Source organism: Chionomys nivalis, chromosome 26, assembly GCF_950005125.1.
Source record: "Chionomys nivalis chromosome 26, mChiNiv1.1, whole genome shotgun sequence".
NCBI classification, from domain to species: domain Eukaryota; kingdom Metazoa; phylum Chordata; class Mammalia; order Rodentia; family Cricetidae; genus Chionomys; species Chionomys nivalis.
In genome coordinates, this window is record NC_080111.1 from 36,593,386 (window position 1) to 36,617,387 (window position 24,002).

At 37.7% G+C, this 24,002-nt stretch overlaps 1 pseudogene; it reads right to left on the reverse strand.

The window, feature by feature from the left end:
* Nucleotides 1-208: 208 nt before the first annotated feature.
* Nucleotides 209-24,002, reverse strand: part of LOC130866881 (polyadenylate-binding protein 2-like) — a 31,792-nt pseudogene continuing 7,998 nt past the window's right edge.

Sequence of the window (24,002 nt, forward strand, 5' to 3'; positions counted from 1 at the left end):
TGAGCCACCATGTGGTTGCTGGGAATTGAACTCAGGACCTCTGGAAGAACAGTCAGTGCTCTTAACCTCTGAGCCATCTCTCAGCACCCCCAGCATATCTTTTTTAATTTTTTTTTCCCAACGAGGTCATCTTTTGTTTTTCTTTCTTTTTTAATTCTTTTTTCCCTTCTTTCTTCTTTTTTTCCCCTCTCTCATTCTAATACTTTTTTTAGTAAGGGGAATACCATGATGTCACTCTAGCCTGGCCCCTGTAGACTTGATTCCAGGGCCTGCTGTTAAAACCACTATAGAATCGAGACAAGGAGATGTTGTAATTGGTAGTCTGGGCATGGTATTGGATTTGTGGAAACCCCTGTTTGCAGTAGTGATGAGAATCATCTTGATTTGTCTCACTCTAAACAGGGACTTGCCTAAAGCCAGGGAAGTCCTCACTGACTCTTTGTCTAAGAATTCTACATATGCAAGCCCCTTGGCAAAGCCACTGAATTTGACACAGAGTGTAGTAACGTGGTTGACTGAAACACAGCCAGGAAAGTGAGCTTTCAGCTCTTCTGCTGTTGCACCATAGTCCACATTGCCAACATAGATGGACTGGCATCAGCCTCCATCTTTTCTTCAAGAGACTTGATCACTGAGCCAGCATTGCCTGGGGTTATCCTCTTATTTTGGGGATGTATTCTTATTTATCTACTTCTCTATCTCATTTTGTAGCTCCTTTAATTTCTCATCCTCTTCCTCTATCTCCCTGACTCCCTGAAGCTTTGATCAGTTCTAGCTCTGGGTCCTCAATGATGCTGTCCCCAAAGTACTCCTTCTGGTTTCTGGGGACACCCCAGCTGTTCCCGGAACCTGTAGCTGGGGGGTCCTCATTCCCAGCCTCCCCAAAGTCCCCAGGCCCACTTCTCAGGCAGGGATCCCCAACCACCTGCTTCTTTCACTCTTCCTTAAATCATTTTTCTACGTTGTTTGGGATTGGGTATCAGTGGAGCAGCATTTATCTGAAACCAGAAGAAAGCACAAGGTGCTGGAGAGCCATCACAAGTGAACTCTTCTGTTTGCTAAGAGAACATCTATATCATGAGATTTCTGTCTTTGGAAGACAGATTAGTAATTAGATGTCAGAAACAACAGTTTAAGGGTCACTTTGAGATAACTACTTTTTCTGTTGGCTAACACAGATGTTACTCACTGCCATCAAGGTTACTGGAAGAAGAACCAACAGCAGGCATAATAAAATTCTGTATAATGTTGAAAACATACCTAACATGATTATACTTTTAACTGTAATAAGTAACAAACTACTAATATGCAGTACTTTGTATCTTAATTAGTTAATAATAATAACTTTCAAAGACTAGACATTTTTATTACATGTTTAAGTGAGTTGTTTTAGGTAAAATATCTTGAGTAAGAATATAACATCATAGACAGCATGTTTTAACAAAAATAATGTCAAATTACTATCAAAAGGAAGCATACATATCTATATCAATGTAAAATATTTAAATAAGTAGTTACTTTTTTAAATTAATTTTAATTATCTACCCTTTCATCTCATCATACATATATATGCCTCTTGATATTTTAAGAGCAGATTCAATAATCTACACTTTTATCCTATCATTTCCTTGGGTGCCTTTTGTAGGTGGATAAATGTTTATGAATATATAGATTTGTCTTTGGAGTTGGACACTGGCTCTCTCCCTCTATAAATCCAAACATGTTGTTAAAAGAAAAATTCAGAATTTCTGTCTCATGTCAGGAGCATGGGACAGAAAGAAAAAAGAATTTAGAAAATAATTTATTTTCTTTATATCTATTTTTGTCTCTATTGTACATGTCATTGAATATATATTTCTGTATATGTCTATATAATTAATGTTGAAGGTTTTCACAACGAACAATAAATTTTTCTGCAGTAAATTTTGAAGTTTCCAGGAAGAAGATGGGGCCCCAGAACATCAACTCAACCTGGTTGATATTACATCATGATGATGATAGCGCTACTACAAGATCTGTTTTGAGTACCACGAGTTTTTCAAGATGGTTCTAACTTGGTTAGCTGAAATGATGCACTTTTTACAACGTTCTGGACAGACTTCCTAATAGGAAGCTCAGAAAAACCTTACCAAATACGCAGAGACTATTTGCAATTATACCAGACAGTAATCTTGGAACTTAACCATCATTTTACTTTCACAGGATCCCATAGAAAGAAAATCACCCCCATGATACCTGGAAGTAATTCTTTTTTTTTTTTTTTTTTTTTTTTTTTTAAAAATTATTTATTTATTATGTATGCAATATTTTGTCTGTGTGTATACCTGCCGGCCAGCAGAGGGCACCAGACCCCGTTACAGATGGTTATGAGCCATCATGTGGTTGCTGGGAATTGAACTCAGGACCTTTGGAAGAGCAGGCAATGCTCTTAACCTCTGAGCCATTTCTCCAGCCCCCACCTGGAAGTAATTCTAAAAGACAACGTCCCCTCTCCCAACAAAGTGTGTTCTCAGAATTCAGGACATCATTTAGGGGTTGATTATAATTGATTTAGGGTTGCAGATTGGAGAGAAAATTTTAGAGGCTGAGGGATATTTTTGAAAAAAAAATGAGAAAATTGGATGGGATAATAGATTAGTGTGAGCTTACTCACACAAATAATAATAGTGAGTAATAGTGAGTAATAATTTGTCAGTTATTATATATAGGCAATTGCATTGGTATAGATTCTTGTATATTGATATAATGTGAAATTATATTGAATATTGTATGCATTCATGCTTCTAACTCTGCTTAAAACATTTTTATGGATTGATATATATTTATCATATTGCAACATACATTTCTACCTCTGATCAAGATACTTATATATTGTTTACATTTTGAGGTCATTGTCCTCATTTGTTTCACAGTTGTTTATTGAACAATATTCTGAGTCTTAGTTTTTAAGTTTATAGGTATTAAGAACTATAGGTCAATAGTCATTTATGTTATAGTTAGAATAATTAGGTTCTTTAGATTTGTAGAGATTATATTCTGCATAGATAGGTAATCTTCAACCACTTTAAACAGCTGTAGACTATGGCATTTAAATAATTTTGAGCTATGTTTAAGTGAGACACAATTGTTCCTGGTAGCATCATTCTATTCCCGAGAGAATGTTGAACACTGGTTACTTCACTTGGAGCTTGTTTTCTTCTTCACAAAACTGGCCTTTGGGCAAAGACATGTTCATGTCTCAACCACTGACAAGATACATGATATCCAAAAATGGATAAGCAGGACTGTTAAATCTTGCCAAGACAGGATAAGATGGTTTTTTAAAATTTCCTACCTCCTTAAATGGTCGATCAGTTATTCTAGGTCTTTGCCAAAGTTGGTTGCTTCAACATTGCAAATGAGAATTTGGATGATTGCCCAGGGAGCCAGTTTTCTCTGTAATTTGTTGCACATTTTGAAAGTTGCTTGATTGCACTTTCTGCTTACTCAAGTAATATGATTTCCCTTCTCAGATCTTCAATGGTGTTGAAGACTAGATAGTTGAAGTTACTTTCCTCTCATGACTTGGCCAAGTTATTATACAAGACATAATTTAGTTAGGACAGGATAATTAATGAATATATTGTTCTTATTGTATATAATTATGTATTGGGCTTAGAACTGTCTTATTTAAACAAAGGGGGAGGTGTTGTAGGAAGTCTTACAGCCTACTATATATGCCAGTATAGAGCATGAGTTCAGCCTCTTTTCCCGGCTACATGAGTCAGTTTCTGATCTCAGTTCAAGCATAGGATTCTGATTTGTGAGTCTATCCCTAACAAATAAACATCTATTTCTCAATTCTGAGTTAGTGTTGTAATTCTTTTAAGAGTCCTTCTTTAAGGATCATTAAATGTGAATCTTTGAAATGACAAAATGATTTTTTTTCAGTTGTTGACCATGGACCAATAGTGACTGGGTTCAGAATGTACTTGATTGAATGAACAACCCCCCAGAAAATATCATGTATTTGAAGAACTTTCTCTCCTTATTGGTTTCAATTTTCTGTGGATCTTTAGTAGGAGAAGCCTTTCTAGATGAAATTCCTCATTGTATGCTATGAGTTTAAATACTCTTAAGTAATTTCCTCACATTTATATCTACTGTGTTGTGCTTGACATTAATCAGCCAACTTCCTACTTATACTGAAATGCTTTTACCATCATTATAGGCTCGATCTCTAAATCACATAAGATAGAGCAGAAACAGTTGTTATTCAGTGCTCAGGAGTTTGGTAACCTGCTGTTTTAGTTGTTTTGTTTGCTTTTCTGTGTAATTGTGTGGCTCTAAATTCCTGAAACTAAAGGGTGGCATCATTCCTGGCTCTATTTGTTTCTATGTTATTGGATGATAGCCCTGGAATGCAGGTATTTTTTTATGTCAAGTATATGCTGCTGTGCTGAGCTTTATGCTTATCTTAAATTTTAAAATTTGACAGAGGGGGTGGCTGGAGAGATGGCTCAGAGGAATAGATCACTGGTTGCTCTTCCAGAGGTCCTGAGTTCAATTCCCAGCAACCACATGGTGGCTCACAACCATCTGTAATAAGATCTGGTGTCCTCTTCTGTACTGCAGGATACATGAAGGAAGAAACCTATATACATAATAAATAAAAATCTTTAAAAAAAATTTGACAGAGGGTATCACTCTGATTCCCAGGATGCCATCCCATGGATTGATAGCATTAATACTGCCTGAGTATTTTGAGTCATTAAATTGCAGTTGTATGAACATCTTCTTGCTTGCTATGCTTGCTTTGATTTTTTTAATCAATATGACTGTTTTATATGTCTGCATGGGTGTGTACCATATGGATAACTGATCATGAGAGTGATCAAAGGATATCAGAAATCCTGACCCTGGAAAAATGGATAGTTGTAATCCCCATGTAAGTACAGGCAATATTGTACTCTATTCAAGATCAGCAAGAGTGCTGAAATAATCTGCTTTCTCTCCAGGTCTGTGTTGATTATTTATGACCAACATTTATATTTCTACAGGTCTTCATCTGTCCACTTGTAACTGTTTTATACAGGCATTTCTTTTTCTACATAATGTTATTGGTATTGCAGTTTATATTAGGATACTTCAGGGTCTGGAAGATAACTACAGAACTGGAGTGAAAACAACTCTTTGTAGAAACTTCAATAAAAGCCTGTTCGTTTTTCTATCCCATTGTTTGTTTCATTGAGGTTTGCAGTGTAGACAGAGTCTTAATGTGTACTGCCACCTCTCCTGGACCTGATTGCATTAACTTGACTGGCATTCAACTCGGAGACAAATATACCAACCTCTGTTTTCTGAGTGTTGCGGTTAAAGGCACAATACACCAATATACCCATTTGTCTATCTTTTTTCCTTTCTGTAATGAGTAATTTTTCATACAACTTTCTTATGCATACAATTTACTGTTGGTCTTTTTTCTTGTCTCACCCTATTAATAGATATTGTTCTTTTAAGGTGGAATCCGATTCAAAGTGTATAGAAATGACAGAATTGACTCCCCTTTTCAATTTACTTCTAAAGTGACTGCCTATATTATGGAAGAAGACTGGGGAACACCAGAATCAGAATCATACAACTATAATTTCAAAGAAGTATGCATTTCCAATGTTGTCACTGTCGTGCTTACATTATACACATGTATGGTATATATTTGAAGGCAGTGACCTATGATGATCTACATATAAACTTCACTCAGGAAGCGTGGGATTTGCTGAATCATTCCCAGAAGAATCTCTACAAAGATGTGATGCTGGAGACCTTCAGGAACCTCACTTCTATAGGTAAAAATGAATTTCCTTCATGTTTCAAAATATGAAGACAACTTTTCCTTGGCTTATAATGTTGTTCTGTAATTTGATTTAGAAAGAAGAAAATGAGATGAATAACACAATCATAGTTCTTAGGTGCACTTAAGATAATGAGCTGCCGGGCAGTGGTGGTGCACCCCTTTAATCCCAGCACTTGGGAGGCAGAGGCAGGCAGATCTCTGTGAGTTTGAGATCAGCCTGGTCTACAAGAGCTAGTTCCGGGACAGGCTCCAAAACCGCAGAGAAACCTTGTCTCGAAAAACCCAAAAAAAAAAAAAAAAAAAAAAAAAAAAACAAAACATAATGAGCTAACTGTTGTACAATAGTACAATATTAAATAATATAACATACACATTCTGGTACTGTATTTTAGGGTACATTTTGGATGACTGTAACACTGAGGAACATAGTCAATGTTCTAGAAGACCTGCAAGATAATTTTCTTGTGCAAGTTTATAACAATGTAACTCTGACTAGTTTGTAATGTGTCCTGGAGCAATTAATCGAAAGCAACAGTGTGAATAAGCACAGCTTTAAACACTGCCCGGCTAAAGGTTAAATTATAAATAATTGGAGAGCTGGTACTGACCGGCTAAAGGTGAAATTATAAATAATTTGGAGAGCTGGTACTGACCGACAAAACACAAAACTATAAATAATTTGGAGAGCTGGTATTGACCGACTAAATATAAAATTATAAAAATTGGGAGAGCTGGTTTTGACTGGCTAAATATAAAATTACGGTATTAAAAATTTAAAGATTGGTATTGACCGATGATGTGAAAAGATCATGATTGTAAATTGCTGTGATTTGACAGTTGGCTAAAAGTGAGGTTGTAACGATAAATGTTGAAAGTTGATACGTATGCTGAGAAAGTAAACCCTAAATGATATTCTGTACCAGCAAAAAAAACATCTTCAACTCAGGTGATTCTACTCTCCTTTAAGATAGAAAAATATAGTCTTTGGGAGCATAATTATTCATAAATCATTATGATACATCCTAACAAGAGATATGGCTGATATACAGGGCCTAAAAAGTATATTTCTCTCCACTAATCTCTTCTCTTTACAGAGGTCGGCAGTCAATGACGGGTTTAAAGCTTCTTCTCCCCAGATGCCTAAGACAGGAGTGTGCATAATTGATGCCTGTTCCAGTGACAGAAAAATTTGGGTAAATGAAGAGGACTTTGCCCAAACCAGGCGCGACGTGTCTGTCCTGTTGCAGACGCACAGGAGTTATTAAAATTAATAAGAGAGAGTGGATTGTAGGCCCATATTTCGGTTTGGCACAGTAGCCATTAGCCTGGTGTGAGCTAGTCACATAGCTCTGCAGACAAGCTGCCCCTTCCTTAACAAAAGTCAGGATGTGCTGCTCCTAGTTTCTTTTGTTAGAATGTGGATTACCTGAGAAGAGATGTTGGCTAAAGCTGATGACTCAAGAGTCTAGAGTTTTGGTGGTTCCTTCCCTTTGTTACTAAGAGGATGTCTTATAGAGATGCTAATTCATGGCCTACCTGACTGCTAGATGCAGACATGACCTAAGCCCAGGCACCTGGTTGCCTAGGAGACAGCCTAATGTGTTTTCCCCCACTAAATGTAGATATAAGATGTTCCGAGAATAAAGAGTGAGTCTGGCCTTTTCCAAGATGACCTTGTAAGCTCTGTCAGTTTTATTCCTCAGGACTCCATTTCAGCCGGATTAGGGGATCTATGTTGGACCAACATGGGCTCCCACAACAGCTTTAAATGCATTGATGGTTTTTAAATTCTCACAAATCCATATACCTCAATTTCTTGTATGTGAATTGTATTTGCAAGGCATTAATTTAAGAAAAAGTCAAGGAAGCAATGACTAAACAGATATCACCATTTGAGTCATAACAACATGAGAGCTACGTAGTAGATCTGCCAGTCCATTTCTTTCTTGCTACTCATGACAAAAACTGTATACATATTTCAGTGATGAGTATAGCTGCAAACTTTCTCCTAAATCAATAGCCTATGGTAAGACTTGGATTACTCATTTACTTTTTGTGACTTGCTAAGTTTAGTGAAAGTGGCAGTTAGAGTCAAGGGTCAAGGGGCAGTTGTTGTGGAGAAACCTTAATATCTATACCACAAGTCTATGAGGAACAGCAAGTCAAGCCATGAGGATTCAATGTGGAAATCTTTTATTCACTATTCTTCCTTTACTATGTATATCATATGTTACTCTTGACACAAGCGTATGAGAATATGGATATGAAAAGATGTAGCCTACATCTCATGAAGAACAATTAGAAGATAAACTGTAGTTCCCATGTAGAGTATACTTGTTCACTTAAATCCAAGTATACAAGTAATTGGTTTTCTACCATCATTGTTAATACATAACCAACCTCACATTACAAAAAAGCCCCATGAGTTCTATTTCTGTGAAAATACTTCTTGGTGTCTTTTTTTTTTTTTTTGGTTTTTCGAGACAGGGTTTCTCTGTGGCTTTGGAGCCTGTCCTGGAACTAGCTCTTGTAGACCAGGCTGGTCTCGAACTCACAGAGATCTGCCTACCTCTGCCTCCCAAGTGCTGGGATTAAAGGCGTGCGCCACCACCGCCCGGCACTTCTTGGTGTCTTATTCACTTAGCCAATGTATAATGATTCATAGTATAGTAAAATTTATGAATGCAGTAAAGTTGGTAAAGCACACAGTGTATGCAGTTCTTTTCAAAAATGTGAAAAATATCATAGAAAAAATATAGATATAGGTATATATGAAATGGCAAACCATGACACAAAGGGATTTATCATCACAAATATTTTTTCAGATGCAAAATGACCCCTAAGGAAGAAAACATGATTTTAAACAAAGTTATAAAACCTTAATATTTGATTCATTTTTACAATTGGAACAAATTATGAAATTAATTCATACAGATATAAGGTTCAACAGTGTATTGAATGTGGCAAAGCTTTTACATGTGTCAATTATCATTACAGGATTGAAAGAAATCAAACTGGAGAGAAATTTTCAGTATATTCTCACTGTGCTAAAACCTTGTCTTATGACACTCACCTTCTAAGAAATGAAAAAATACATACTGGAGAAAAATGTGGTGAATTAAGCAATGTGGTAAAGCCTTTGCTTATCACAGTCATCTTCAAATGCATGAAAGAACACACTCTGGAGAGAAACCCTATGAATATAGTCTAGATGATAAAGACTTTGATCTTGCCGGGCGGTGGTGGCGCACGCCTTTAATCCCAGCACTTGGGAGGCAGAGGCAGGCGGATCTCTGTGAGTTTGAGACCAGCCTGGTCTACAAGAGCTAGTTCCAGACTCCAAAGCCACAGAGAAACCCTGTCTCGAAAAACCAAAAAAAAAAAAAAAAAGATTTTGATCTTTATGAAACTCATCAAAGTCATAAAAGAACACAAAATGAAGAAAAACCATTTGAATTTAATCTGCTTGGTAAGGCCTTTGCTAATCATAGTCATCTTCAAAGGAATAAAAGAACACATACTAGAGAGAAACCCTATGAATGTCATCAGTGTGGTAAATACTTTGCACATCAGGATCATCTTCAAACACATAAAATAACACATACTGGAGAGAAACCCTATGAATGTAATCAGTGTGATAAGGCCTTTGCTCAACACAGTAATCTTCAAATCATAAAAGAGCACATACTGGAGAAGCCCTATGAATGTAATCAATATGGTAAGGCCTTTTCTCAAAACTATGCTCTTCAAAATCAGAAAAGAACACATACTGGAGAAAAACCCTATGATTGTCATCAATGTGGTCAGGACTTTGCATGTCACAATCATTTTCAAACACATAAAAGAACACATACTGGAGAGATACATGTGAATGGAATCTGTCATGTATCCTTTTTCCCAACCACCTCCAAATATGTAAAATAAGTCATATTATAGAGAAACTCTGAGTTTAATGTGTGTGTTCTTTAAAAACATTAGAAAAATCATACTGTAGTGATACTCTATGAATGAAATCAGTGTCGGAATGTTTTGTGCTGCATATAGGAGTAAGACTTTTTGTGTGTAATCAATCTGATTAAGTTTGTGCATATTACCATAATCTTTGGACCTGACGAAAAAACTGGGGGCTTATTGTTAATTATTTTTTCAACCAAAAGCAGTTATATTATAGAAAAATATTTATAGTGTCAACAATTTGTTCAAGCATCATGATACCTCTTTTTATTTTAGTTTGAAGTTGCAAACTAATGGACAAACATTTTATGAAGCATTATTGGTTGGAGAAAGGGTATTCAAAGAAATATACCTTGCTCCTGAAACCAGAGTGAAAAGAAAGCACCTTATCTCTGAATCTAGAAGTACTTAAAGAAACAACATCTCTGTGAAAAGAGCTAAAACATTAAAAGGGGCCAGGAAATAAACACAATTTGGCTCTCAAACCAGAACCATAAAAACAAACTCTATCCTTGTCCAACTGAGCACAAAAGCAAGCAATCCCTCAGCATAAAATCAAGCCCATCTCTGAGCCTTTTCAGGATCAGCGATTGAAATCCAGCAAATTCCCACCATCAAAATCTCCTTTGCTCTCTGTTACTAAGAAGTCCTATTTGAGCCATATGCTCATTTACTATGCAGCTTCCCCTTTCCACACTTGGCAGAGGTATTCATACTCATGTTTTCTTCCTTCTCAAATAAATCTGATTCACGATTTATGTGAATACCTCTTTCACTGGAATGTTTCAGAAACTCCTGGAGTTGAGCCAAAATACAATTGATACTTCTGTGTGGGAACTTACTTAGTTCAGAAGATGACAGAAGAATTGGACATATATTATGAAATGTTCCCTTGTGAGTGGAGGAAATCAGCACCAGATATTTCTACTGGGAAACTTTCTTTTTTTGTTTTTATTTTCTTCTTTTTTTTCAAACAGGGTTTTTCTGTAGCTTTGGAGCCTGTCCTGGAACTAGCTCTTATAGACCAGGATGGTCTCTAACTCACAAAGAGATCCACCTGCCTCTGCCTCTGCCTCTGCCTCTACCTCTGCCTCTGCCTCTGCCTCCCAAGTGCTGGGATTAAAGGTGTACAACACCACTGCCTGGCCTGGAAAACTTTCTTAGAAGAATTAATTTCTTGACCGGGCGGTGGTGGCACACGCCTTTAATCCAAGCACTTGGGAGGCAGAGGCAGGCGGATCTCTGTGAGTTTGAGACCAGCCTGGTCTACAAGAGCTAGTTCCAGGACAGGCTCCAAAACCACAGAGAAACCCTGTCTCGAAAAACCAAAAAAAAAAAAAAAGGAATTAATTTCTTTTACTTCAAGTCTAAGTGTGCTTTTTCTTTACAAGAACCAATTCATTGTGTAAGTAAGCTGTAAGATGGCTCTCAGCTCCTCTTTTACAGGAATGAATGTTTACAGGAGAAAAGTGTTCATGAGTGAAAAACTGTCTTAAAAGTCGTTTTAATTGTAATTATGTCATGTATGTGTGTGTCTCTGTGCGTATTTGAATGTGCATTCTGTATCCACATAAAGATAATATTTTGGATATTATTGCAGAAGTAATTACCAGAAGCTGTCAAACATCTGACATTAGTTCTCACTTAGGCATGACTCTAGTGCCTTAAATATTTTAAGCCTATTTATATCTTTTTGAAGTCTGGAAATAGGAACACAAACTTAGAAAAAAGAAAGTTCAATTCATGACAACAATTGGTTAATTTCTTTAGACATCACAGTTTTCTTTAGCTTTAAGTAAAATTTTACCATATCCCTGAAGGAAGTAAATTACATACCATGTTTTCTCAAGACTGGTGGAGATCATTGCATTGTGGTTTCTACATTGAAATATTTGAGGTATGTACTAAAGTGAGCTATATGTGCAGCAAATCCATTTAGTGAATTCTATTTTGTAGTCTTTATATTATTTCTATGGATTTTGTTCATCATTTATTATGCCTTTACCAAGTGATGGGTATTTTTCTGCTATAATGTATAGTATGGTAAACCCATCATACTTGTTTCCCATTGGTTATTGAAATGTCAGGCCATGTGGGAACATACTTTTTAGGTAAATGTTTTGGGTTTTTGTTTCTGGTCTTGATTTTTATCTTTTCACAAATTCCCTTCAGCTTTTGTTTGTTATTAATCCTAGCTTGGATGTCAGTAAATATTCAGGGATAGTTTTGAACTCATGATGCTCATATGTCTGCCCTCTGAATACAAGTCCAAGGGTAGATGATGAACTCCAAATGTGTGTGGTTTTTCAACAGGATTTGACAATATTCACATTAAAATGACTGATAAATAAATATTAAGAAACATTAAATACCTTATTTGTATTCAAAGAAGTATTTTCATTTATCTTTTATAGATGCAATAAAGTAGTAGAATCAGCAATCAACCGTTTATCTGACACCATAACTTAATGTTCTTTTCTTTTATATTTTTTTGATCTTTATTGAGCTCTACATTTTTCGCTGCTCCCCTCCTGCCTCTTCCCTTCCCTTCAGCCCTCCCACAAGGTCCCATCCTCCCAATTTACTCAGGAGATCTTGTCTTTTTCTAATTCCCATGTATATTAGAATTTTGTATGTCTCCTTAGTGTCCTCATGCCATCTAAGTTCTCTAGTACTGTGATTTGTAGGTTGGTTTTCTTTGCTTTATGATTAAAACCCACTTAATGACTGAGTACATGTGATAATTGTCTTCTGTGTCTGGGATACCTCACTCAAAATGATGTTTTCTAGCTCCATCCATTTTCCTAAAAAATTCAAGATGTAATTGAGGTTGGGATTCTAGTCTTGCCCATAAGAGTCCTTTCTCACTGAAGCATCTCATTGGTGCTGAAATTAAATTAGAAGAAATATTACAACATTAAAGTCTTGTTTTCTTTTCAAATTGTAAATGATATTTCATATAAGAATAGAGGATCATGGGACAATTTGAATAGGCAATCCACTATGCATGTGAAAATATTCTTTTTTTTTTTTTTGGTTTTTCGAGGCAGGGTTTCTCTGTGGTTTTGGAGCCTGTCCTGGAACTAGCTCTTGTAGACCAGGCTGGTCTCAATGTGAAAATATTCTTACCAGCACAGATTTTTTAATTTCTTCATTCTGAGAACAAGACATGTATTTAGACTTTCTCAGAACCAAAATTACATGCCAGAAAATTGCATCATTTATTAAAGTTTATTGCCTTTAAGTCTGATAACCTGGCTTCTATATCTTGTTTACCCTAATACTCTTACAATTTTTTTTCATATTTGTTGACTTCATCAGTTACTTATACACACTCCTACATCATCTCGTTCACAAATAAATTTTAAACCAAAGGAAGTGTCGTTGAGTGTCTCTGCAGTCAAATGACTCCTTAGGTTTAAGGACTAAAACTCGCAAAGTGGAAGTAGATCATAGACCCCTGTTTTCCTATCTGGACTACATACACAGCATGGCACAGGTGTATTCAAAAAAACTCACTTCAAACATTTTTAAATGGATGGGATTGACAATGCAGTAAAAATAACTCATTATTTTGAAGATATGAACTGATTTGGCCATTTAAATTATACAATTTGAAGAAATATTGTTATTTATCAAACCAATGATGTTCCCTTTTAAGTCTTTCATTACTTTTTTTTTACTTAATAAGTCCTTTAAAATCATTTCAGCTCAACTTAGAGGTGCATGGCTCTAATCACAGAACACAGGAGTGTGGGTGGGTCTAATCTCAGTGAGTTTGAGGCCAGTTTGTTCTACATAATACATACCTGGCATCAATGGCTACATGAACATATCATATCTCAAAAGGATCACAAAAGACAGCCTATCCCAAGTTATGGAAATTTTCCTAATAAAATCTAGCTGGAGTCAAATGGATTTCAACCAACCTTTAAATGTTCCTTCACAGAGAGAGCTCTCTTAACAATGAAAATAAGAAGAAATATACAAGTTCCATTCACCTTCCATCCATTGAATCTTTGACAACCATCTATAGTGGACTTTATCCTTCAAGTGATTAAAGCCAGAAGAAAGAGTGTGACTCCTCTACCTTAAGAATTATGACACATGTGGGACCTGGAGAGTTGTCTCCTGAGTACTACTCCTCTTGGGTACCCAAGTTTGATTCATAGCACCATATCTGATTGGACAGAACTCCCTGTAATTGGAGGTCCTGAAGATTAGATGCATCCTTCTGGCCTCTTAGGGTGCAAAAGTGTGCAAATACTGACAAGACAGATCTGTATTTGATTCTATATTTTAACTAGGCTTTTTTCATGTTACCTTAAAAAGGAATGAAATTCAATTTAGATGTAGGAGTTTGACCAGTAAGTGTAGCAAGTGTATCTCAGGTACTAGTTATGACCAGAAGACAGTGTCTACTCTCCTCTGACTGGAGGTACCATCAGTTGTGAGCTGTCTTGTGGGTGCTGGGTACCAAAGATTCTCTGGGTGACTCACCAGTGTTCTAAGTGCTAAGCCTTCTTTTCAGGCACATGAACCTGTCATTAATAGCAGTTAGGTATAAAAGGCTGATCTAAGTTCATCTTAACTCATCCTTGGCCCAGAAGAAATAAAGGATTGATAGTATTGGAAATTAACTTAGTCTTGGTTCTTAAAGAATTCAAGCCCATATCTTCCTCAAATGAGGGAAACGTACAAAAATAATCTGGAAACAAGCTGAAAATGTAAGTTTTTAAAAGATATTTGGCTATTTAACAAAAGCAATTGGCCATAACTGGAACATAAAAACTCACTTATCAGGTGTACCCTTGCTTGAGTTTATTCTACAGGGTTGTGGATCATTCTTGGTTGGCCACAAAGAGCAATCATGTTGTTATCATTTATTGGTGGCACCTCCTACTAATGACAGTAAACACATCGCTTTTGTATTCAGTTTAAAATTTTCTCTATTCCTGACTTTTGTTTGTAGACCATAATCATCATGCATTTAAATAACTCAAAATTCTGAACTATCAAGAAATTAGACACAGAATTAAAAATGGGGAAAATACCATGCCTCAGTAGAAATCAGCAATCATATCTTTGAACACAGAACTTTATGGTAAATTTCTATATGATATAGTGCACAGTAGGAAAGGAGATCAGTGTACTGACTAAGAAAGGATATTTCTGTGAAGGTGTTGAAGGTGATTCCTAATAATACTTTCTAGAAACTATTCAAGATGCAGTCATGTTGAGTAAAAGACCAAAGGTGGGCTTCAACCACAAACACCTGACCTTAACACCTGAGCATGTCTGTCCTGGTGAATCAAGTCAGGGCTCCACACATACTTTGATTTTTTTATTTGCAGAAATACAGGGGTGTGGTCAGCAGGTTCATAACCTAGGCTCTCAGGACAGCAAGAGAAAACGACACCGTATGAGTAAACTTGATGTCTCTTAAAAGAACTGCCTATTTTCTGCAAACGCTGACTCAGAAAGCCATCTGTAAAAGGAGGCAAGCCTCTGATCACTGATCTTTAGCATAGCCCACCAAAGAAAAGGCAGTTACAGAGAAGCTGCATTTGACTATGTAGTTTTGTGTTTAGATTCCTTTTCCAAGGTATTTAAGATTTTATGTGAAAATTTTGGCCACACATAGGAATGCCATTTCTAAACAGTCATTTCTTTCCTACATACCAGTTCAAAGTAACTACATTGAGGCTTTTAATAATTGAAAATACTTGACCAATATATCGGGCTTATTACTACCTGTGACATTTTTAAGTTAACACATATTCTCCACATGGTAGAACATTTATTAGCACGACACAATCTAGACATGCTCCCTCTGTCTCATGCCTATCTGCTGGCCAGTCATTGTTTTATTAAAGCAAATTGAGTGACAAATCTTCAGAGTATACAACAGAAAAATCACTCCACCACAGATGTTCCTTGTACATGGGATTTGTTTTGCAAAATATTCAAAACCTGTCACAAAGCTGATATCTTTTTTTACATCAGACCTAGTCAATAGCTGAGAATGTGTGTATTACAAATACAAACCAGCATAAATAACCATAGAAAGACACAATCAAAGCTAGCAATGAATTGTATGTATTATTGTATGAATTTGTATATGCTATTGTATATCTGTGTGTGTGTTTGGGCATTCTGTGTGTATATACTTGTGGAAATATAAGTATGTGATTGTATATATTTGGAAGACAGAAGTAAATCTCTGGTTTCTGGACTTTGATTTCACCAAACTTTTATTTTCTATTTCTTTTCAGATAGGCTCTATGATTGCTTTGTAACTTTCCAAGTAGACTAGGCTAGCTGACCAACAAGCCCCAGGTACTCATTTGTCTCCATGTCCCTTTCCCATTACTGGTGTGAAAAGTCCTTGTGACCATACTTTTTTTCGTTTTCTCTTCAGCATGGATTCTTGGGCTTAAACTGAGTTCCTTCTTCTCACAAGAAGCTCACCTGTCTTCTCAGGCCCTCTTAACTACAGATATTCTGTCAGCATTGTTTAGTTTTGGTTTAGTTTGTCAGATAGTTCCATATAGCCTTGAGATTGGACCCCAAGTGCTTTCTCTACCTACCTATCTATGTACCTATCAATCTGTCTTTCTAATTTTTTAGAGACAGTATCTCAAAGTGGAGCACTCAAATTCTCCTACTCTAGCTAATCAATAAATCCCAGGAATCTTTTTGTCTGCTTCTTTCCCTTACCTGGAATTACAGGCATAAGCCTTCAGAACCTGACATTTTATGTGGGTGCTAAGAACCCAAAATCAGGTATCAAATTCTTGCACTAGTACTTTAATATCCCCCCATGCCCCACTGCCATCTCCGTGTGAACAGATGGATAGATGTTAGATAAACAGATGACACAGAATGGCTAGCAATTGTGAAGTCTAGCTTTAGTATTTAGGAGTTCATTGCCCTTGTTAGAGTTTGAAAATGAAATGATCCCATAGTTCATATGCTTATTGACTTGTTTCCCAGATGGTGGCACCATTTGGGATTAGTGTGATCTTTAGAGTATAGTTTGAGGAAGTAGGTCACTGGAGATGTACCGTGCAAGTTATATATTTCCCTGGCCTTTCCTGTATTCCTTCTCTCTGCTTTCTTGTCCCCATGTAATAAAGAAACTTCTCAGTAACATTTCCAGTCATTGTGAATTTCTGCCTAATGGCACAGTTGTTCCCTGAAGAATGCCACACCCACACGGGGTCTTCTGCAAGAACAATCAATTGATTAGAACTTTTGTGATTGCGGAGAGGTTTGGATGATATAGGTTTAGAGCACAATTATGGTTTATCTTAGATTATCTTTAGCCCCTTTAATAGTTATTTGTCTTAGTGTTCTATTTTCTGTACTAAGGGATTTTAAAGGACTTCTCAACATAGTTATTGATTTGCAATATGCAGAAAGAGTAATTTTGCATATTGAAACCACAGAATTTATACCAGATGATGTAGAATTGACTCCATTGTTTCTTCAGGCTCAAGATATAATCAGGAATAGGCTTTGTCTTATATACATAACACACATTACATCCCACATGGGTCTGTCAGGTCCTCTAGCATAAGGAAATGTAGAAACTGAATAATTATTGTTTGGAAATGTGATGATGACATCAGAATTCATAAAAATATCATGTCAATAGCACAGGAATGAAAATGTTCTTTTCTATTACATGGCATCAAGCTATATAAACAAACATCACTGTGTTTGAGAACTAATAGATGTCATGACTTTGTCTTTTTCTACTTTCCATGTATATTAGATTCATGTATGTCTCTTTTAGGATCCTCATGTTGTCTAGGTTCTCTGGAATTGTGAATTATAGGCTGGTTTTTCTTTGCTTTATGTCTAAATGTTACTTATGAGTGAGTACATACAATATTTCTTTCTGGGTAGGCATTACCACAATCAATATAATGTTTTCTAGATCCATCGATTTGCCTGCAAATTTCAAGATGTCATATTTTACTGTGTAGTACTCAGTTGTGTAAATGTACTACACTTTCCTTGTTTATTCTTTGGTCAAGGGACATATAAGTATTTTTCACTACCTGCTGTCTAGTGATTTGGATGTAGCGCTCTCAGCTCTTTCTTTAGTACCAAGTCTGCGTGCACACCACCATGCTTCCTATTAAAGTGAAATCCCACAAAAGTGTATTTAACAATTTATTCAGGGTTCAAAGGAAAAATAAACTCAGAAATAGAGAACTAGGTAGATGCCACTGTTCTAGATGCTCCTGTCATGTAATTCTCCCAAGAGCTATGATGACCAACAGCCAGGATTGCACCAGCTCTGACTAACAAAGAGAGAACATAAACTTCTACTTCCTTTTTTTGGTCACATTTACAGAGAAAAACATACCCATGGTAAGTCATGCCCATTTGTCATAGGCTATCTAAAATATATCTCAGCTTGACTTTGAAAATATACCAGATATGATGAATTATAACTGATGACTATTAATTTATATTTCATGATATTCTAATTAGTTGATACTAATAACTTTCAAGGTGTACAAATTTGCATTAAATTGTTAAATAAGGTATATAGGTACAATACTTTGATCAAGATTAGAAACATATATATATGTAATTTTCTAACAAAACAACTATAAATTTGTATCAATTTACAAAAATCCATATCAATGTAAACTGAGATTACCCAAGCACCACCCAAAATAGACCATCCAAAGGAAATGCTTAGCATTCCAACAGCTCTAGATAGGATCACCTACCAGCACAAACTCACCAGGACACCCCTAGGCAAATGTCAGCCAATCAGAGGTGCTGAACCTTAGAAACCCCTCACCCCCACCTTTACTACTATAAAACCCCAACTCTATCTCAGCTCAAGGCTTTCCAGTTATTCCTATATGCTGGACATGCAGAGAGATCGAGTTTACAAACTTGCATAAAATAAAGGATCTTTGCTTTTATATATAGGACTTGATCTTTTTGTTGGCTTTTTGGAGACTTTGCAGATTTAGGCATGACATATTTATGTATTTCAGCATACTTATTGACCCACACTTAACAAGGATGAAGTTGGAAGGGATTTGTGGCAGAGATGGAATAAAGAGATAAGAAATGATGTATTGTCTTTTGATTAACAATTTTTAAAGATTAATTATAAATTAAAAAGAGGGTCTAGATAGATGGCCCAGAGTTTTCACAGAAGACCCTGATTCCATTCTTAGCCCCTGCATGCTAGCTCACCATTTGTTCTGATTCAAATCCCAGGTATCTCATCCCTTCTTCTGCCCTCTGTAGGTACTGTGCATAGGCACATGCAAGCAAAACACCAAATAACTAAAGATTCTTTAAGTTTAGAAAAAAGAAAGAATGAAATTCTCTACAGTGATGTCCTGACCCTGAGAAGACAACAAGCCAGGTGTAATTAAAATGGACTCCTTCTTTCCTTCCATGGAAGCAGCTGTGGCTTTCTGCCTTGCCACCCTGCTCAGAGCAAAACCAGCTTCGCTCTGAGAGTAACAGAGATCATCATAACTGTTCATCCAGGAGCACTGTAGAGAGGGGCGTTAGGTGACATTTCCTTGAAGTTTTCTGGTTTTGTGTTCTCTATCTTTTGTGTCTGTGAGATATATGGTGTTGGTAAAGTTATCTTTTAGATCAAACATCAAGATTGACAATCAGCTTTTCACAGTGTCATCTACTTGATTTTCAAGTAAGACCTTATGGTAAAATATGAACATGCCAGAGACATTTCTTTCCATCATTTGTCTAATTTAAATATGTTCCTACAAGACTTTGTGGTAAGAATGTCCCTAAATATCTGTTTTTACATTGTAATCATGTTCACTAGTGGATTTGTTAATTTAGAATGCTTAAGAAAAGGGAGAACATTACATGAGCATGTTCAGACATCCTAAGCAAAATCCCCATCCTTCCTTTGTTGAGGAAAAGCACTATTTTAAAAATAACTCTCATGAACTTTGTGCCTCCTACAAGCAATAGTTTTTTTTTCCCATTTCTTTTGTCTTAGCTGTTAAAATGGCTATTTTTGATAGTCCAACTGACTACCTCTGGAATTAACTAATACACAAAGAATTAATTATACCTGAGAGAGATTTTACTTAAAGGATTTGAAATGGAAAATTCCTCCATTAATATGGATAATTTGACATAATATAACCCACATTTAGCTGCTTGGTGGTCATGCACACTTTTAACACATGACTCAGGAGCAAGAGGTATGGTACCCTCACCCCTTATTATCAAAGTTGCGACAAGTAATTTCTTAGCAGGATGTTTTCTCAGGAAGTTAGTGGCCTTCACCTCTCCCACCTGCAAAATTCCAAGCAGAAGGTCACTTAGATCAGCCCAGCTGAAAGACCTGGATAAATCCAGACCCCAACAGCAGGAAGAGAAGAATCAAAAATCTATGATTAGCCAGTTCAATGACTGTGTTTCAGAAACTAGCTGAAGATAAAGTTAGATTGTAATCTTGAGAATAATCTTTAGAAACAGGGAGTTTCCCCCTTGTGATTGTCTTTGGACTGTGTTTTAGGAACTAGCTGATTATGACCTTGGAAGTGGTCCTGAGAGGCAGGGAGGTGCCCCCTTGTTTCCATCACTGGATTTTCGGAATTTCCTATGACCCTTTTGGATTTCTGAGCTGTGGTTTCTTCCCTTAAAAACTCCTTCTCCCAGTCACTCAGGGTCGAACTCTTCTCCTGCGTGGGTTATGAGTCTCGGCCCCAGTGCACTGGTTCCCGTCTCATCTTATCAATTAAAGCCTCATTTGATTGCAGCAAGGATGGCCTCTTGTGAGTTACTGGGGGGGGGTTGTGTTATCTGGAGACTTGAGTGGGAGTCTCCCCACACCGGGGGTCTTTCACAGCCAGCTAGCTGGTACAAGCTGATAAAGATGGCCTAACTCAAGGACAGTGGCTCTAAGCACAAGGAGAAAGCTGATGGAAGACCTGGATAAATCCAGACCCCCCCCCCAGCAGGAAGAAAATAGCAAAAATCTAAACAGGAAGAGAAGAATCAGGAATCTAGCATTAGCCAGTTCAGTGACTGTGTTTCAGGAACTAGCCGAAGATAAAGTTACATAGAGAATTATCTTGAGAAACAGAGAGTTTCCCCCTTGTGATTATCATTAGGTATTTTTGGAATACTGTGTTTCAGTAACAAGCTGATTATGACCTTGAGTGATTTTGAGAGGCAGGAAGTTGCCCCCTTGTGATTTTTCTGTGACACCCTCCCTGCCCCTTTTGGATTACTAGGCTGTGGTTTCTTCCTATAAAAAGCCCTTCTCCAGGTCACTAGGGGTCGAACACTTCCCCTGCGTGGGTTATGAGTCTCGGCCCCAGTGCACTGGTTCCCATCTCATCAATTAAAGCCTCATGTTATTGCAGCAAGGACAGTCTCTCGTGAGTTACTGGGAGGTCATGTTATCCCAAGACTTGAAGGAGAGTCTCCTCAGCACTTGGGGTCTTTCACTGACTTACCAGAATGGGAGGGAGCAAAAGTCCTTGTACCCGTGCCAGAGCAGCTTCAAAGAATCTCTTAGTAGTTATGCCTTTAAAAGCTTACACACAGAGAAGATATAACTCCTCTCTACCTTGCTGTAAGAGGGAGGAGATGAATTCCAAACATGTTTTATTATGCTGATTAAACCTTGCTTATTACAGTCTGGACCTCTCTGGTGGTCCCTCTCTGGGAGTCATAATCTGAGCACAACATTTGGTGCATGGGCCTGGAACCCCAGAGATTCCAGTGGGATGGTGAATGTCTGGAGGTATATTAGCATCTACCAGTGAGAGAGCTCTCTTTGTCTTTTGTCTCTTGTCTCTGTCTCTATCATTTTGTCTTGTCTGTCTCACCATGGCTGCTTTGGTTTTGTACCGGGATTTTGGTATTGACAGGTGTTCTCTGAAGGGGACATGCTTGTACAGAGACCCTGGAGAATCAAAGAATGCCTTTTCCACCATTTCCAGAGAGGGATGGGAATTCTCCTTCTCCCAGGTCTTTTCCAGACAAGGGCCCCGGGCCATTTTTAGATAGGGAGTTTTGCTCCCAGATGGGAATTCTCGAAGTCCTGGGTCAATAGATAGGGGCCAGCATTCTCCCATCCCTGGGTCATTTGCAGCTACCTCAAAGAAAGCTGTCTGAGTTTTTCCACCACAGGAGAAAATGTCACTGTGTCTTGTCCCAGGAATTTGTCAAAGTCTTTTTGTGTTATGTTATGGTAATTGTTGCTTTGTTTTCTATCTCTCTCAACTTCTATCCTAGAGGATCCTTCATCTCCTCTGGAGCCCTAGCCACCTCCCCTGCAGCCCCTGGAGATGAAGAGAGAGGGAAAATCTTGGAGAGCACCAGAAAGGAACTGGGTGTGCAGAGGGTAGGGCATGCATGCTTATGACTTGGAATATCTTTGGGGCCACTACATCCAGTGGATGGTGATCCTCTGGAGTTCCAGATAACTGTTGTCTCTTTGTTTATTATGTTTAAGACTAGACTGACAAGGACTAAAAAATAAGACAAAACTTAAATATAAAAATACAGATGACTTGACAGCAGCTCATCTAGGGTCTGTATCCCTAGCCCTGAGCCAGGTCTGATGGCAGAGAATACACTGCCTGGATGCTGAGAGCTAAGCCTTGAGACTGGAAAATGCAACGTGGCAGAGGATCTTTGGGGCCTGTGGGGCTCCAAGACCAGGGAGCAGTGGCACCTGGGACAGAGCAGGAGGCAAAATCATCATGCACCTGGCTGAGGGCAGAGGAATGCCTCTTCAGAAGAAAGGAGTTGGAGCTCGTGCCAGAGAGGCTGGCTGAAGCAGAACAGAGAAGCCCCCTCTCTCTTGTTCTCCCTCTGTATCTTGAGGGCCTTTGCTTTGACAGGAGAGAGGGATATGCACGCTGGTGGCAGGGAATTGACTGCTTGCAATTAAAAATCTGAGTAAATGTAAAACAGAGAATCTGAATTCATGGTCAAAAAAAAGGTCAACAAAAACTGTTTTAAAAAAGTTTTGGCCGGCCGGGTGGTTTTGGCTTGATGGAGGTGGGTCATCTTTCTATCTGTTGTTTCATTGGTTAAGTAATAAAGAAACTGCCTTGGCCCCTTTAATAGGACAGAAAATTAGGTAGGCGAAATAGACAGAACAAAATGCTGGGAGAAAGAAGCCGAGTCAGTGAGTCTCCATGATTCTCCCACTCCAGACAGACGCAGGTTAAGATCTTTCCTGGTAAGCCCGCTCGTGGTACTACACAAAATATTAGAAATGGGTTAGATCAATATGTAAGAGCTAGCCAATAAGAGGCCGGAACTAATGGGCCAGGCAGTGATTAAAAGAATACTGTTTCCATGTAATTATTTCGGGATATAAGCTAACCATGCGGGCGGCTGGGTGCTGGGATGCAGCCCTGCCGCTCTTATTACAACATTGGCACATGCCTTTAATCCCAGCACTTGGGAGGCAGAGTCAGGCGGATCTCTGTGAGTTCGAGACCAGCCTGGTATACAAGAGCTAGTTCCAGGACAGGCTCCAAAACCACAGAGAAACCCTGTTTCGAAAAACCAAAAAAAAAAAAAAAAAAAAAGCTTTGGCTGCCTGGAGAGATGGCTTAGTGGTTAGTCCTGAGTTCAATTCCCAGCAACCACATGATGGCTCACAACCATCTGTAATGGGGTCTGGTGCCCTCTTCTGGCTTGCAAACATACATGCAGACAGACTATTGTATACATAATAAATAAATATTTAAAAAAAATTAAAAATTAAAAAAGCTTTGGCAGCCAAGGACACTCTCTGTGCCTATTTTTTTGTCTGAGCCAAGTTCTTTAGTATGATAACACTCAAGGTACTTCTGCTGGCCAGCAGTTTCTCATCGTAACCCTTTCCTGTCCTGATATTGCTTACAAGAAATTTTTAATTATACCAACTTGTAACTTTAAAAAATGTTGATTTAAAAATAAATGTCAAAGATACATTATGTCTAAAAATACTTTTGTTTCCATAGGAAAAAAATATGGGTTATAAAAAAGTACAAAAGGTATATAAAGCCGGGTGGTGGTGGTGCACGCCTTTAATCCAAGCACTCGGAGGCAGAGGCAGGCGGATGTCTGGGAGTTTGAGGCCAGCCTGGTCTATAAGAGCTAGTTCCAGGACAGGCACCAAAGTTACAGAGAAACCCTGTCTCGAAAGCCCCCCCCAAAAGAAAGGTATATAAAA